Source organism: Chinchilla lanigera, unplaced genomic scaffold (genome assembly GCF_000276665.1).
Source record: "Chinchilla lanigera isolate Chin_1 unplaced genomic scaffold, ChiLan1.0 scaffold00021, whole genome shotgun sequence".
NCBI classification, from domain to species: domain Eukaryota; kingdom Metazoa; phylum Chordata; class Mammalia; order Rodentia; family Chinchillidae; genus Chinchilla; species Chinchilla lanigera.
The window spans coordinates 14,915,764-14,931,023 of NW_004955422.1; the positions used below are offsets into that span (position 1 = coordinate 14,915,764).

Consider the following 15,260-nt stretch of genomic DNA (forward strand, 5'->3'; position numbering starts at 1 on the left):
CAACCTTCTCATCTGTAAAATAAGGCAGCCCCCTCCCCATCACCATCGCACACCTAAGGGTGACTATGATCACAAGCATCACCCCAAATCCCCAGTGCCTCACCCCTTCTCTCTACCAGTTCTGGTCAGCTGGATAAGGCGAGCGCGTCTTTCAGGCCATCTCTATGGGAGTTGCAGAAGTTCTTGACCACTGCTTGAACACCCATCCTTGTGTAGATGGATGAATTGTGTCTCCCCCCAAAAAGGCATGTCCAAGTTCTAACCCCAGGACCTATGACTGTGACTATCTTTAGGAATAAGCCCTGCAGATGTAATTAAAATGAGGTCATGCTGCAGCAGGGTGGCCCTAATCCAGTGCCTCAGACCCCTGTAAGAGACAGAAGGGGAGAGAGACACTGGAGAGGGTGACTTGAAGATGGAGTAAGGCCTGAAGAGGCCATACATGGAGTGGCCATGAGCTACAGGACCTGGGAGCCCCAGAAGCTGGGAGAGGAAGGAAGGACCCTCCTGGAGGCCTCCAGAGGAAGCCTAGCCCTGCCCAACCTGACCTCAGATCTCTGGTCCCAAACATGAGAGAAGTTCTATTGTCTTAGCTACCCAAATGGGGTTATCTGCTACAGTGGCCCAGCACACTGATGCACCAGGCGTGGAGCTAGGAGAAGGAAGAGCCAATGAAAGGAGAGCAGACACCCTTTCCCCAGCCCCCAGGATGTGCCACCATTCTGCACAGCCCGCCCAGCAGACCTGCTCTGTGCTCACGCTCAGCTATATCCCATGCACCAACTGGGGCTCATCCCACAACCCCCAGAAAGCCAGGGCTGCAGGTGACGTCTTGCCTTTAGGCTGGTTCTCAAGACCCTCCAGGATCCTGCTGCTGTCATAGGTGCACAAGAGAAAACAAGACTCCTCAGCCCATGACACAGCACAGGAAGGGGTCTCCAGGTGACATGCAATATGGGGCTGGGCACCTGGGTAGCCCTGAGGCAGGGTTACTTTCTCCCAGCCCCTGAATGCAGGATCCCTGACCTTGACAGCTGCCTGTCTCCTCTGCCCACTCCTGAAGAAGGTGCAGTGCTCACAATCCCTGGGAAGTCCTCCTCTGCCCCAGTGAGACTGGATGTGTGAATGTCACTAATCTCCCAATGACACCAGCGGCTCAGGCAGCCTCACCAATCATTGTAACAGGGAAAATTGAACCCCTTTTCGGCACCCCGTTTGGCTTTCTGATCATATCAAAGGACAAGAGCCTGTCTTCATTGTGCCTCGGGCCCTGCTCCTCTCTCTGGCAGCAAAGGCAGGGTGGCCTGGGCAAAGTCTACAGCAGACAAATGAGTTCAGTGGGCAGGGCATCTAGTGGCTATGATGTAGCCAGCTTTTGTGTTCACTGGGCATATTTTTAGTCACCTGCCATTCATCACAAGTGATGTTGATCCAAAACTGCAGCAATGACCTGTCCCTTGAGATAGAAACACATTTAAGGGAAAGCAAGCGGACTGACTTAAAGAAGCAGGTCTCACAATGACAGCACAGGTGGTGGTGGACATTGCAGCATTTACAAAGACGCTCTGCAAACCTAGCAGCTGCCCAAGGTGTGACCTTCCTGCCCACAGGCCCTGTGTTCCCCTTGCTGGAGGGTGGAGCAGGACTTTGTTTTTCACAGGTTTCCCCTCTGGGGTCCCACCCAGAGCAGAAGCACGAGCTGCGAGCTTCTTTTTAAAAGCTCTTTTTATTATAAAATAATGTAAATACAAAAAACCACAGGCACTTGGCCTACTGAGCTAGTGAGACGCATACTTTGTGACCATCACCCTGCTAGGGACCTAGTTGTCAAGTCAGCACAGGCTGTGTGCCCAAGAGTGGGGCCCTCTGCCTACCCAGACTAATACTGTGCCTCAAAGCAGGGTGACCAGCTCATTGTTACTTGATGGTTTCATCATCTAGATACATCTCTAGGGCCCCAAGTCCTGACTACCTCCAAACCTCTTTATCAGACCGCCCCCCATGTCTGCGGTTTATCCCGGCCATTCCTTTCTGTGCTCACCAGCTGCCTCATGCCAGGCATGCAAGGTCTCTAGGCCTGGCTCAGATGCCTAAAGCCTCATCCTGAGCCCCAGCAAGGCAGGCGCCCATGCCACACTCAGAAAGGGCTGGGTTCCAGCAACTGCTTCACACACATTGACTATGGGAAGGAACCGCTCAATATACACTGGATTTTGACTACGAATGCAGAACTCCGTCATGAGCTCAGGAAGGGAAAGAATCTCAAAGCAGGCGATGGAAACCAACTATCTACACTGGGGGGCTCTTGCTTCCGACTTTAACAAACCTTGGATCCTTCTTCGGAGCCCGGTCACTGTGGGTTTGCTTGTATTTCTAAAAATCCTACTCATCTGGTTTCCTATACAGCAGTGGGCTAGAAGGAGAAACAAGTTTTTAAAATAAGGAAGTGATGAATGACAATCCCTCCAACAAGAGGTGTAAGTAAAGGATTCTAGGGCCATTTAGCATAGGGAGGGACAAGCAGACCTGCACAGCACAAGTTTCCCCCAGGCACCTGGAGTCACAGTTCAGCGTCACCAGGTAGACATCCCCCGGGAGCTGGTCTACTCCTGCTCTGTCACGTATAGGTGGGTGACTCCAGGCAGGTTTCTTCACCTGTGAGCCTCAGGGACAACAACCAGACCTACTACAGGGAGTTACTTTAAGGATTAGAAGAGATATGTCATTAAAAGCCTTTCCTTAAAATGTGAATCATTATCAGAAATAACTGTTGTAATGATCCACATCATCGAGAGAAGCATTAAATTATTTTTCTTTCATTTCTTAAGGTTGTAAGGAGTGGAGCATGTAATACACTTAAAATACTTCCACTGAACCCTGCAAGACTTAAGAGCTCTGATTCCTGGCAGGTTGCTCCTTGCCTGGGACAGCTGCCTATGGCCTAAGGAAAGAGCTCTGGGGGCCATGTGCTCCCTGGGGTTATTGCAGCTCCCCTGTGATAATAAATGGCCCCTCCTGGGGGACAGGCACCTCCTGGAGACAGTTTGTTCCTTTGTACATCTGAGATCGCAAACAAACAGAAAACCAGACACAGTTTAAAAATAACAAACAGGGTGGAAGACACTTATTTGCCTGTGGTCACTCACCAAGCCCTAGTTTAAATCAACTGAAAGCTCAGGCTGTTGGGGGACCCAGTTCCAAGTTGGGAAAACTCCTGAGGGACCCATGTGGCCAGGGCCATCATGATACCCACCCTAGCTGCTTGGAAAAAGCTTCCATCTTTCCTTTGGCTGTGCTGGGATCCTTGGCATGGCTCAAGAGAGCCGAGGCTCCATGAGCAAAGCTGAGATGATGCTGGTCCCAGCTGGGAGTCTTGGGATTGCACCCTCTGCCTCTAGCACTGTCTCAAGAAGTCCACGGGCGTAGCAGAGGCTCCAGATGCCCCCTACCGCTAAGCCCAAGGGTACCACAAGGTGCACACCCCATCAGGCTCTGCAGATGGTGTCTGGTGAAGGAGGAGCAGTGGAGCTCAGGGAAGACCCTCATTCCACAGAACAGGGGAGGAGGGCTAGCCTGGACATGGTCGGAGATACACAGGTCCGCACCTAGGAACTGAGTAGCATAAAACCAATGGCATCCCCTCCTTCACCTGTCCCAGGAGGAAAGGTTTCCAGGAGGGTAGCCTTGGAGGGGTCTCAGCTGGACTGCATCAAGCCCAGGGTGGCTTGATGAGGCAGCTAACGCAACTCGACCTATGGATCCTGCCCAGGAGGCTGGGATGGACACAGGCGGCCCTGTGGTGAGAATGGCCACGGAGTAGTGGGATGTGACGGCAGAGGTTCACTAGCCATGTACACACAGGATGATCTGTCTGAGAGGTTTCCCTGTTTACTTGGCAGCATGAGCCCGAAGTGACCTGGGTAGGCTGGATGCATCGCTGGTAGTCTGCTCAGTGGGTCTCCAAAGCTCAGCTCCAGGTCTGGAGGAGCCAGAGCTCTCAAAAGGACAAAAATAGTCAAGATTGAACCAGTGACATCTGAGAACATGTTCACATTCATAGATATGAAGCCTCCAGTGAACACACACACACACACACATGCGCTCACACACACTTGACCATATGAGCTGCTATGAGGTTGCATCTTCATCTTCCTGGGCTCAAAGGACTCAAGAACCAGTCTGTTGTTTGGTTTTTAAATAACAAACAGCCACTGAGAGCCCCGTGGGGGACACTGAAATGCATTTGAGGAAGCAGCTCTTCTTCCTGCTGGGTAGAATAGACTTGGTAGGTGAGGACCCACAGCCAAGACAGTCAGGCACAGACCCTAAGAAGAGAACCTGGCCATGGTTTTGTGAGCACACCCCTGGAACCCAGGACTCCACCAGCTGTGCCCTACACACCAGCAGATCTCCTCAATACACCCAGCAAGGCCTCACCTCAGAATTCCCTCCAGAGACAGAACTGAAACGAGCTCAAAGTCCTTCTACAGGATGGAGATAAACTGATTTATGTACACAAAGCAAAGAAAACAAACAGAAATAGTCACTGGCAACCACACACACAAAAGAAGCTGCAGAAAGCTGCATACTATGGTTTTTCCAACATCTCTACAGCTCTAAAATGATGAACAGTAAGAAAGGACATGAACGGAACATTTGTAACACAATTAGAGGAGGCTGTGTCTGTTTATGGAGTCACCCATATATAGTCAAAGCATAAAAACACGCCTGGGAATGTTCACTTGGAAACCAAGGACTGCGGCTCCCTTGGGAAGGAGAGAGATGTAAGGCTTGGGGACAGCGCCACAAGGATCTGCCTTCTACTTCACTCCAACCCAGAGCAAACACAACCAAATACGAGGACCTTGATAAGGCCCCTGGTGATGACTTGATAGGCTGAGATTGGTTCTGGTATTTTGTGTAGTTCTTGTGTTCAAATCTTTCACAGTATTTCATAATCAAAGTTTTCATCAATGAGAGCAAATGGCCCTTCCCTAACCTGAGAGCTGGTGTCACATCTACTTAGCTCAAGGACCAGCTGGGTCCTGCATCCACGGCAGGTTTGCCTCATGCTCTTGCTTAAGAGGCCAGAACCACAATAGCCCATTTCACAGAGGAGGGAATGGAGGCCTAGAACTCAAGGTCACTCAGGGTGAAGATTTCCTTTGGAGCCCACATCCATGGGGTTGGACAGTCACTCTATGGAGCCCACAAGGGTGGGAGTCCCCAGACATAGATTGGAAGTGAGAGGCACTGTCACAAGGAGTGTGCACAGCCCAGCACATATGGCATTCTGGCTAAAGATCCAGCAAGCTGGGTCTACAATATAAGACACCCAGACCAAGCAAAAGGAAGCAGCAGCTGACCCAGTGGAAAGAGAACAGGTGACAGTCCCCAAGCCAGCGGAAGGAGTGCGCTTTGCTAGCTGGACTGGAAGGAACTGCAGCTACAGCAGGGAGAGCTCAGCCTGTTAAAGAAAGGAAGAAAGGAAGGGACGAAGTCAGACTCCTGAGGGATTACCCTGAAGAGACAGGGCTCCCCCCAGGTGAGGGGTAAGGAGCCCTCGGGGAGGTGTGCCAGGGCCTGGGTGTCGAGTGCCCCAAATGTCTGAAATTCACCGCACACCTGTGGATACCAGGTCAGTGCCCAGGTGGGACAGAAGAAGGGCTTTTCAGGCCAGGCCAGGACATCTGTGAGGACAGAGAGAAGCAGGTGGCGGCCAGTCCCAGGGATGTTGCGACCATGTTCAGCCAGGGCTCATCCTGTGCTCAGTCAGCGGCCGCATGGTACCAGCCCAGGCCACCCTGAGTCACATCAGAGTGAGCACCAGGCAGTCCTGGCAACAGGGAGGGTGACTCTGCCTAGCCAGGCGGGAGACTTCGTGCCTCAATTTCCTCTGATCTTCAAGATGAGACAAAGGAAAAACCCACCTAGTCTACCAGGCTCTGAACATGGTAGCCACTTGTGCTCAGCTGCTGCTGGAGTGCCAGCCACCAACAGGAACACCTTTGCCCCCTCCCCTAGGAGCTTCCATGAAAGGGTGCCTGCCTGACCAGCAAGGGTGGCCCTGCTCGGACAGGGCCTGATTCCACCTTCAGATTTCCATACTGGGGCTGAATTTGTACACTTCTAGGTCAAGACGTCATTGTCACCCATAAACTCTCCCAGCCTGTGCAGCCAAACACCCTCCTCTGGGAGCCTTGCCTTCCCGCCACCCGGGACCTGCTCTTGTGAGATCTCCCTTCCCGATGGCTGCTGCTATTCAGAGACAGAATCTAGGCCTCAAAGCAGCTGGAGGCCCACATGCTCCTGCAAGGGCCAGGCCCAAAGTGGAAACCCAGCGTGGGCACAGCCGTGGGTGAGGGCTCCCTTCAAAGCTGGCTGCTCTCTTCCTCTGCCGAAAGGTCACAGGATGCCATGGGCAACAAGCAGAAGGCTGGCTGCCCATGGTGGTCATTGCTTTCTGGGTCTGTCCTTGTCCCTGGCCTGGCCTCAGGACTGCCTCAGAGCAGGGGGCGGAGCCTGTGGGAAGTAGGTGTTACCTCCAGGAACAGGTGCATCTGCAGTCCAGGAACTGCCACCTGGAGGCCACTGCAGAAGCTGGATCCAGAGGCCTGTACTACAGCAACACTAAGGGATTCTTTCTAGCTTTCTATGTGGGTGTGTTACAATGGGAGGGAGGAAACGGGGAGCGATTTCCAAACACTCAGTCTTGCAGCTTTCAAACTTTTTAAAAAATTAGTGGAAAATTTTCTTCTTCATAAATCTTTAGGTGCATCTTCAAGATATGAACTATCTCAGGAAGCTGGGTTCCAGGTAACAGACAGGGGCTCTGAGGTCTGAGTTGCCCTCTGAGCTATTGCCAGGGCCTAAGACCACTTGCAGGAGGAAATGCCAGGATGGGGGAACCTCAGTAATGGAGAAACTGAGGGGCAGTGCTGTCATTCTTGGAGCCTCATTTCTTCCCTTCTCAAACAGGGGCCACTGTGAACCCAGGATCAAGGATCCTCAATCACAGTCCTCAGTAACTGATACCTTTGAGCTCGTGGTCCCTGGGTAGCTGAGGAAGTTCGAAGAAAGGAGGCCACAGGTGAGAGCATGAAAGTGCCAAGGGGCCAGAGACAGAGCCACAGACCAAACTGCTGGGCCTTCTGCAGGCCGGTTCCCACTCAGGAGAGGGCACACTGCAAAGGTCTAGGGGGCTGGAGGACTCTCACTACACTCGTGGCTCACCTTGGAGCTTCCATGCTAGTATCCCTGTCCCAGCATCTGGGCCTGGGTTAAGAACCTCTGGTTCCTAACTAACAAGGCCCTGGCTGGTAGGAAGTAGGCAGAGGGCAGGTGGTAGGGGACAGAGATGGAAGCACCTCAGTTCCCCTAGACCCCAGGCAGAAACTTACTGGGTTTGCTCCACTATAAGATGCCATAAGCTACAATCCCAACTCCACAGGTGACAACATAAAGACTCAAGGAGCCCAGGCACTAGCTAACCACTCCCACAAACCTGCTACTCCTTCACAAGCAGCAGGTCCACCCATGGAGAAGACAGCTCAGGGCAGTCTGGGACAAACACTAAGCCCAGGAGTAGAGGAGGAGGTGGAGAATTAGAGTAGGTCCCAGAAGGCCCAGAGGGAGTTCTGCACCCAGGGAAGTTCAGGGGATGGCAGGTGAGGTGACCCTGGGCTGTCCTGTCAGAGGAGCTCACGGCTGGGGTCTGGAAACCCTTGAGCAGAGCCCCTGGGGTTATGCCAGTCACCCATATGGTTTGAATTGATTTTTTCTTTTGCAGTACTGGGTATCGAACCCAGGACCTTAGTTATGCTAGGCAAGCACTCTACCACTGAGCTACCTCCCAGCACAGCTAGTCACCCATATGATGACTGATGCTCACCCAGTGCGTGGGACTTCTCACAGCCTGGCTATGGTTCACGTTGCAGACTGGGAAGGGAGAACAGGAGGCAAAAAAACTGCCTGGTCCTGGTACCTAGGGTAAGCACTTTCCAGGCCAGGCCTCAAATCCACTGGTCCCTGCTTTGCTCAGGCCCTAGTGAGTCTCTTCCAGGTTCCAGAGCCCTGAGGACTATCCGAAGGCTTGGAAGAAACTTGGGGAGGGGTGTGTCTATGGTTCCAGCAGTTGGGATGGTGGCCAAATGCAATGGTAGAGGGAAGCCCAAAGTTAAGCAGCCCCCTTCAGTGTCCTGGATAAACTAACAGGAACCCAGGGCCTTCCCTCCAGGAACAAGGTCACATGTCCCCACCCTGGACCAGCCCTTGCTGGCTTGATTCCTGTTGGATTTGGGTGACTTCCTGACAGAGGGAGATGAGGGAGTGTGGGGTAGTAAAGTTCTTCCTCTCAACTGTAAAACCAAACCTGGTCTTTTTATCCTTTGCTCTCCATGCCCACTGGTCAGCTCTCGGGTGTTCCGCCCTCTGGCCTCCTGGGGAAGAGGCTCCAGCCACTGGCCACTGACTGGAGTGACTTGAAAAGCCCTGGCACTCCCCTTTTGGGTCTTTGAGTGGAAGGCAGAGAACGTCTATCCAGCAGAATACTATACTAAAGGCCTTCATCTGAGGCCCCAATTCTCCAAGGTGCATTCACAATAAGCATGCAAGGCACACCCTAAGGCTGCTGGCAGGACTGGGAACTCTACCTGGAGTGCTAGGGTCCTTTTAAACCTACACTCCCTTGTCATATTCACCCCAATAGGTGTGCACAGAATTCCTACTGCCAGGGCTGCAATTCAGCGGATGGGAACCAAGGACACGCGGCCTTCAACTGAGCCTGTCATATTCACCCTAATAGCTGGGCAGCAAGAGTCCCACAGAAGCCCAGCGAATGGGGGTAGAGCTGCAGATGCTTCTCACCAAAGCCAGACCTCAGGCCCAAGTCCTGTGAATGGTATCTCCCATTCCCCACACACAATATCTACCCCAGCAGGTGGGCAAATCAACCCCACTGTGACTAGAAGGCCATGCACCCTCTGCATATTGGAGGTGGGGTGGGCATCCCTGAATAGAAGCCTCTGAGAATGGGCACCTTGTGAGCCAAGGGGGGAAAGGACAAAGGCACAGGGCACCAGGGCCCTTTGCACCACTTCCACTTGATCTCAGAGGAAGCAGGGCTTCCCTCTGCTCAGAGCCCTGAGGTCACGGTTCCTCCCTTCCAGAGGTCACGGTCTACCTTGGGACAGCGTATTGTGGCTGACTTGCCCTAGTGCTGGACCAAGGAGGTGAGCCAACAATGGTCACAGGGGCAGCCTGGTCAGCAGCCGACAGGGGTAGGGTCCCCCAAATCCTTTCCCTATTACCATTTAAACTTTATAAACATGGTCATGTCTTAGTGTTCCTGAGTCTGGCTTCCTAACAACTGGGTCACAGGTGACAGCGTGATGAAGTACTAGGTGTCCTTTGAGCTTAGTTCCTCTGCAGGCCCCATTCCTCACACAGAAGTGATCACCTGGGGAGGCCCACACTGTGCATCCTTCCATCCAGGGAAGGGAGGGAACGACCGGTCTTGCCTCCTACCCCTCAAAGCTGGTGAAGCTGGACATGAGGTAGAAAGGGATTGGGGCAGCTAGTGCCAGCCACTGACTTCCTGGGCTTTCCCTTCAGCCTCACAGGGGCAGGGGACACCCATTCTGTGGCAGGCCCTGGGGACAGAGCCTAGAGCAGACACTCAGGCAACAGAGAACAATGACAGCAACAGCACCCTTAGCAGGCTGGCTCTGGCCCAGCTGTTTTCTTTATATTAAGCCATTCAATTAAATACAAAGTTGAGTTAATTTCAGATACAGACAAATGCTGTTAAGAAAACAAAACACGCTACAAGCTACTTTAGAATGGATGCTTCAGGACAAGAACAGAGGGTGTCTTACACAAGTGACACCTGGGTTGAGACCTGACTTAATGGAGCCCACCTCATGCAGACCTGTGGGATAGCTGCCAGCAGAGGCTCTATGAATGCATAGGCCCTGGGGTAGGGAAAGCAGGCCTGAGGCTGGATCCTGTGGAGTTAGGGTAGGCAAGGAAGGCAGGGACCAGGGCATTTCCGGTTTGTGGGCCATGGACTTAACCTGAGACCCATGGTGCACTGTGAAAGACTCTGAATGGGGAGGGTACATGATGTGGTTTATATTTTTAAAGACCATGCTAGCTGCCAGCCAGAGAAGGACTGGGCAGGGCAGGAAGGAGAAGCCTGTGAGCTGGCAAACGTGGTGCTCTAGGCAAGAGCGAGTGACTGAGAGAGCAGGGAGGCTGGCCGGGAGGGAAGAGCAGATGTGGGGCTGGCTTTGGAGGCCAGCAAAGCATTTGCTCTCACCCGGGCTGGTCTGAGACTTGCAATAAAGGCCCTCTGACAATCCTACATCCCCCTACACTGTCTGACAAGGCTCAGGGCCCGAGCAGTAGGGACCTGGTCACATTTGTTTCAACGACCTGGATGTCCTTAATAAGGCTATGATGGCCCAGGCCACATTCGGGCCTCTCACACTCGTTACAGAGCCCCTCACTCCCATCCCACAGGTCTGTGATCCTGGCTGCAGGTCCTGTTCCTCAGGACCCCTGAAGCAGCTCCAGCCTGCCCCACATCTTGGTCTTACAACATTCCTTATCTTGGAGGGTGGATCCCCACCCAGCTCTCTGAACAAAGAACTCCAAATCGGAGTCACAGTTTTGTCCCCTCCCCCATCCCAAGCCATAGTCCCAAGGACAAAGCTGGTACCCACTCCTTTATCTTAGGTTTCCGCACACGGTACATTCTTACCTATCTCCGTTCCCAGGCACCCAGTTGGGAAAAACTTCCATGCTTAAAGAACATTTCAATCCAAAGTCCCAATCCTTCAAACTTGACCCACCGCAAGCTCTCCTCTCTGTACCTGCATCTCCCCAAAAAAGCAGCCAGCAACGTAGAAGTGACCCAGCCATGGTCCAGCTCCCACCTGCCTGAGGGACCCTGAGCAGCCAGTGGTCTCACCTGCAGGTTCTAAATTCTCTTTCCTTAGGCTGCAGATTCAAGAAGTCATGCAGCAAATCTGCCACCAAGAGCAATATTCTTCCTATGTGACAACCACAGTAGCACGTGGACCTCCTAGGCAGGCAGCAGGCCTGTGGGCTGATAGCCAGCAGCTCTGACCTTCTGCACCACCCAACGCACGACGATGGCCACTTGAGCTCTCTGTCAGCCCTGCAGCCACCCAGTGGCTCTACCACCTGACCCCAGGACCCCAGACCAGATCTGCCTCGGTGGGACGGTTCCCTTCACGTCCAAATAACCTGGGCCCTTCCATGCACCCCTGTGCACCCCGTACCTCAGCCCCTCTCCAGCCCACTGTCTCAGGCCTCACTGAGACAAACCTACACATATCTCAGCTACAGTCCCACGCTCCTACAGTCCCACGCTCAGACTCACCTTTCCCCAGAACACTGCACGGACTTGGGGCGGGGCGTGCATTAAATAAACTCTCCACTGTTTGTAATGTGTGGGATACTTGCACTTATGCGGGACCTGAACCACACAGTACGCACTGGGCACAAGTCCCTAAAACACACCTGCCAGACAGACAACAATCTTCACACCATGGGCTTGTCACAGACTGTTTCTGCCCTTCTCCAAGCACAGCATGTCAGATCACTACTGGAGCTCAGAAAGCTTCTGGAAAGCCTAGATTTCAGGACGGAAATTGATTCTGGACATTCTCCGCATGGTAAATATGATGGGCACTGGGGGTGGGGACGGGTGCTGCATTCAGCATCTGAAAGAGCTGAGGGCAGTCCTTTGAAGGCCCAGGCCCAGGGCGAGCCTTCCGCTGACATCTAGCATGTGCAGGTGAGGTTCAACACCAGCGCAGCCGTCTCCCTGAAACTAGGCTCAGGGTTGCAGGTCGGAGGATTCTCACCCAGCCGGTCTGCTTTGTCACCTTCTCTAAACACAGCCTGGCAAGCCAGACCAGACAGACGCGTGCAGCTCACTCCCTGGCACCCAAGCCCCTTGGTAAAGGCTCCCCCCACCCTGCCCCACACACGTGCAGACAGACAATGGATTTGCAGGTCGGGAGCCTGGAGCCCAAGGGGAACTGCCAGACACCACTACCTGGTCCTCAGGTCTTCATGGACCTGTGTGCCACCAGACAAACCCTCTTGGTCATTCTCGAACCCTTCAAGTTCAAGGATCAGCAAGGTCCCCCATAACAAGGAAATGGGGTTCAACCGTGGCCAAGGCAGACAGCACTCACCCCATTATTCTTGGAGGGGCAGGTTTCTGTTCACTCTGGTCCTAACTTCAGTCAGTAGCTGACAGAAATAGCTAGCTGTCTGGCTTGGAGGGAGGGCGCACCTGGGAAGCCCAGGCTGGACCTACAGCTGGGAGGGGCTGTGAGCCCCAGGATCCCCAGGCAGGACCCTCCCTCTTACCTCTGGAATCCTCAAGTACACAAGTCCCTCTTGGAGACTCAGGTCCCCCACACAATGCTTGAGGCTCCCTCTTTTCTTTTAGGGCATCAGGGGCCTGGAGAGGGAGGCTGTGGGTGGACAGAGGCAGGGGGCGGAGGTCTTCTCAACAGCTTACAGTCCAGGCAGCCCTGGCTCTGAGGACTCAGAGAGAACCAAGCCCAGAGCTGGGATGTCAGACCCAGGATCTAAGGGCATCTCCTAAACAATCCCTGCCCGAAAGATGAGCTGGGGTACAGACCCTTCCACTCCCAGCATCTGTGGCAGTCAGATCTGATCACCCTCGCGCCTGGGCCCTGCTCCTTTAAGTCCCACCAGGCACACAGCAGGCTGGGCGCGCCGCTCCCACACGGGCCCCACCCGCCACCAGCCAGTCCAGCGCCCCAGCTCCCTGTGCTACCATCGAGAGCAGACGCCCAGCAAGGCACTGTCAGAGTTCTGGGGGGCTGCGACCAGGCCTTGGGGGGCCCAGGGTCTGCGGCGGAGCTCCTGACCCCCAAGCCGGCCCCCAGCGGCTAGCTGGACGCTCTGCGCTGCTCGGCGACCCCTCCCGGGCCTTCCCGGTCCCTCCCTACCCCTGCCGCTGCGCTCCTACCTTGCCGCGCGCTCCCTCTGTACTCTAGGCCAGGCCAGGCTGGGCCGAGCGCGGGGACTCAGCTGGCCGCGCGGGCCTGGCCGCAGGAAATGCCGAAGGACTGATCGAGCAGCGTTAGGCGGAGCGAGGGAGCGCGGAGGGCGGAGGCGGGCGGGCCGGCGGAGGGAGGAGGGCGCGGCAGCCGTAAAACCCGGACAGATCCGCGCGCTGGAGCGGGCATGGGGACCCCACTGCGCACCCGCACCTTCACAGGAGAGCTCCGCCTCTCCACACCCCCTGCCTCTGGCGCACCCCGGGCCTCCCAGGCTCCCCCTAACAAAGACACAGATGCCCCTGAGAATGGCCAGAGGATCGGATCGGAGAGGTGGTGGCGAGCCAGAATCAGTCTTGTGGGGTTCTCACATTTAGAGGTGCTGGACAGTGTAGTGGTTGCAATTGTACACACACCTCAAGCCCACTCTTGCCAGAGTGTGGGATGCCTCCTTGCCTTTCCTCACTCGCCCCAAACTGTCACTCCCCGGATGCAGGTGGGATTCTGAAAGGTGGGGAGACTTTTCCAAACAGAACTTGAGAGGGGGCAGCATTAGACCTAGCAAGGGGCTGCTTCCCACATGACCTGTGCTGCTCCCAGAGTTGTGTCTCCAGGTCTGCACTGTCGGATGGTTTGCAGGGCATTTGGGCTGCCCTAAGCCTGGGGATCATGGGATGCCATGTGGGGTGAGCCTGGGGTGCTTGGCTGCCCAGCAAGGCTCCTTTCTGGCCCCTACCGCTGGAGCAAACCCTTGGGGAGCAGCAGACAGGGTCTCTGCCCCCAGCCAGCCAATCTCTTCCCCTCCTCACCTTGGCCAAGCTGGGGTCTCCGCCTGAGTGCAGAGAAACCAGGCCAGAGGCAGATGCCCAGACCTGTTCTCAGCCTACCCCTGGACTAACCTTACCCCACCCGAGTCACCTGGCGAGGCCTTTGAATGCAGAAGTGCTTGGACAGGATGCTCAGGGCCATGGTGGAACCTCTTCCGCGATGCCTGTGGCCTTCTTCAGGGGGTGTGTATAGTGGACAGGGTGGCTGGGGGCCAGCGATCTGCTCTTCCCTACAAGTCCGCACAAAGCTGGGCGTGGCTGCAGGAGGCTGTTGAATCACTGGTTGCCTGGGCCGGTCCTGAGGGAATTGAGGGAGAAAACAAGCCCCTATCCCCTGAGGCAGAGGTCTCAGGGGCCAAAGTGGGGAAAGATGCGGGCTGTAAGGGCTGGATTTCATGAAAGGATATTGTGGAGGGCAGAGGCCAAAGGTGCACTCGGAGAGTGAGGGAAGGCCCAGAGGAGATCACAGGGTGGGGTTGAGGGGACAGAGTCAGCAGTTTTGACCCCCTTTCCACAACAACCATGTGGTCATGTGAGAGAGGAACCCATGCCACCTGCTGGCTCAGTGGCGGGTGTCAGGTGTCTGTCAGGTGCATAGCTGGTGCTGGACTCCCCCAGAAAGTCCCTTTCTTGCTTCTCACCTGGCTTTGGAGACACAGCAGGAAGCCTGAAGGTAGATGTGCATCCTGGTGCTGCCAGAAAGCAGCTCCCTCATGGGACTCTGTGGGCCTCTGCTTCTTCATCTGGCAAATGAATATAGCGTGTGTGCCGGGCGGCCAGCTCAGGAAATGAGCTAAAACGACTCCAGGATGGGCAGGGCCGGGGGGCAGTGGTGCACAGAGATGAGGAAACTTGGGCACCAGCCTTGGGATTCTCTGGGGCTTGCCGCCTGGCAGCTGTTGGACCTTGGGCAAGTTTGTGCACCTCCCTGTGCCTTTTTCTTGTGGGTAAAGGGCGATAGTGAGACAGTTTCCACCTCATGAAGAGCTGCAAATGCTCAGGGAGCCTTCAGACTTCCTAAGCGCTGGCCTGGGTGAGGGATGAGCGCTCTTTGCCCGGTATGCCAGGAGGGAGGGCAGGCACCTCCCAGCCCATCAGTTTGGAATTCATCGTAATCCAGGCAGCTGTGTTGCTGATCGGTGAGATTTTAAACCTGTCTTTGTAGAAAAGGTGGATCTTACTCTGGGTGGGCAGAGAACAATGTAAAGCCAGGACTGTTTCAATCCAAGTCTCTAGAGCATTGGCTTTTGGCTGGGGTGATTTTGCCTCCTGACTTGAGGTGGCACCGGGCCACATCTGCAGACAGTGTTGGCTGCCATGGTAGGGGGAAGGTGCTGCTGGCATTTAGAGGATGCTGCTGAAC

At 54.7% G+C, this 15,260-nt stretch overlaps 1 protein-coding gene across 1 annotated transcript in view; it reads right to left on the reverse strand.

Annotated features, from left to right (window-relative positions):
- Nucleotides 1–13,172, reverse strand: part of Osbpl5 (oxysterol binding protein-like 5) — a 57,358-nt gene extending 44,186 nt beyond the window's left edge. The window contains exon 1 of the mRNA XM_005384223.2: nucleotides 13,040–13,172. The gene's annotated coding sequence lies outside the window, so the exon portion shown is untranslated. The remainder of the gene's footprint in view (nucleotides 1–13,039) is intronic.
- Nucleotides 13,173–15,260: the final 2,088 nt, after the last annotated feature.